We start from the raw sequence: 2,417 nt of genomic DNA, 5'->3' as shown, positions 1-2,417 counted from the left end.
GACATTGGAAGCAAAGCTGCGCTGATTACCTGAGAGATCTAAGAGATGGAAAAGTCAAAATGTTTGACCCCGCTTCAGGTAAGTCGAATATCTAACTCTATTAAGTTCCTATTTGGAGATTCTTAATATATGATGTAATGAAATTACATTTTGATGTTTTGTAGAATCAAAGGAAGCTTAAAGGAAGAGTATGCTGAGTCTGATCGTGAAGATGGATTTCGATCGCATGGTTTGTCACACCCCAAAACCGGAACGGCAGAAACGTTCTGGGGTGGATGACGTCATGTCAAGTATCACAACATATGTAGTACATTAATCAAAGTACAACAACCATTGCATTAATAGTAATAGTTTTACATAGGTTACATTTCATAACAACATCAAAGTAATACAAAGAATAATGTAGATGCAGCTCGGTTCTAGGCTGACTTCGCAAAAGCTCCCGGGATGTACTTGTCTATTGCTGACCTTATAATACAAGTTATTTTGAAAGCGAGTATCAGCATTTTATAATGCTGGTGAGTCCATAAGTATTTAGTTTCATTTGTGTAAGTAAGCATTTTTATTAAAAATAACTTTATGAAAGATAGTAGTTTAGAATCTACGGTGTATTAGCGTCCTTTCCCGAAAATCCTATATTTTCTAAATAAAAGCAGTCTTCTACCAAGACCCGACAGAGTTATGTTTTAAAGAGTAATTTTCCCCGAAATACTATCGTTACCAACATACGGTATTTACTTTAAAGGAATAATGAGAAAATCACAAGTAAAAATACTAGGGGAAAAATAACAAATGCCTCAACAGTAATACTGCTGACTAAGGCCAAAGAAATCATAGACTCCAGGAGAATATCGAATGAATGATACGCCTGGATCAGTTTAACAAAAGGAAGCACAGACTCCAGACAGTATCGAATGAACGACATAGCTAGCAAAGTCTAAAACAAAAGGTGAATGTGAACCCGTATGTAGCCATGCTGATCGACGATAGAGTATCCGATGACCCTCCAGGTCACACGTAGAGGTAGTGGCATTATGTCACCCATGGGCCTTACCGGCGCGGACTGTAGCTAGTACTCTGGGTGTGGGATTGTCAGTCCCATATAGATCTATACACATGATGTTCGCTCTCTTTCTCGGAGACTCTGGTTACACGGCGATGGCGCTATGAGGCGTCATAGAGGAAATAATGTGTCACATTCTAAAGCAAGAGAGAGAGAGATAGAGAGAGATAGAGATAGAGATAGAGATAGAGATAGAGATAGAATTAGTAATTGTAATAATAATTAAACATGTGTAAGCATCCTAGTGTGTGGAAAACACTTTGGTCAAGTGCTAGGAGGCTATTGGGTTGCAATAAGGGAATGTATGGCCTAGTTAGGGAGTTTACTCTTCAAGAGTAAACTCTTTATAGAGTTTTCGGCCCCAAGACCATATCCCCATGAGTTTACGGCCGTAAAATCATGGGTGGTGTGTTCTTGGATGCTAAAAGGTCTTATATCACTTGTAGAATTAGGCTAGATTCAAATCTAGGGCATTGGAAAGGGTTAAGGCTCCAAATGGACCACTTAAGGGAGTTCACGGCTGTAAACCTAGAGTTTACGGCCGTAAACTCTCACTTGGTCATAGCCTTCATGAATTAAGGTCTTAAATGATAGAGTATAAAGTTCTATGCATTTTTCCAAGTCAAATGGGGGTAGTTATGGCATCATTTGGCCTCATTTTGGGAGTTTACGGCCCACAGACCAATCCTTGGGGGGGGGGGGGGGGGGGGTTACGGCCTTAAGCTCCTAGGTCCTTGGTTTCTTTGAAGTTTAAAGCCCCTACCTTGATTGTGGTTGATTCTAGACTTTTTTCCAGGCCATAGGAGGTGTTTAAGGGCAAGTTTAACAACTTAAAAGGTGTTCACGACCCATGAAGAGGGATTTACGGTCCAAGAGTGTTCTTGGGCCGTAAACTCATGTTTAATTTCCATATGATAAGGTTTTGGTGTTCTAAGCTCATATGTGCAAGTCCACAAGTCATATCTAAGCCCTAGGAGGGATTTAGAAGGGTTTTGGGGCTTCAAAACCCCACTTATGGGTGTTTACGGTCCAAGAGTGTTCTTGGGCTGTAAACACATGATTTGGCCCCTATTGGACGTCTTAAACACGAATTTCCATGTTAAATGAGCTAAACAACAAGTTAGGGTAGATCACTTACTAGTTTGGGGCTTGAAAGAGGCGGTTTTTGGATCGAAAGCAACTTGTAGAGAGAGAGAGAGAGTAGAGAGAGAGTGAAATGGGTGTAAATGAGGTTTACTTACCCTTATATAGGGGTTTGAGTTGGTGGCTCGGTGGAAATCTACCCGATACTGACGTTAAACGGGGCTTTTGGTCGCACCCGATTAATGGTCGTAATTTGACTTGGTTGTAACTA

The sequence above is a fragment of the Lactuca sativa genome, chromosome 4, assembly GCF_002870075.4.
Source record: "Lactuca sativa cultivar Salinas chromosome 4, Lsat_Salinas_v11, whole genome shotgun sequence".
Taxonomy (NCBI): domain Eukaryota; kingdom Viridiplantae; phylum Streptophyta; class Magnoliopsida; order Asterales; family Asteraceae; genus Lactuca; species Lactuca sativa.
The sequence above is the reverse complement of the archived record's forward strand: the minus strand, read 5'-3'. Positions refer to the sequence as shown.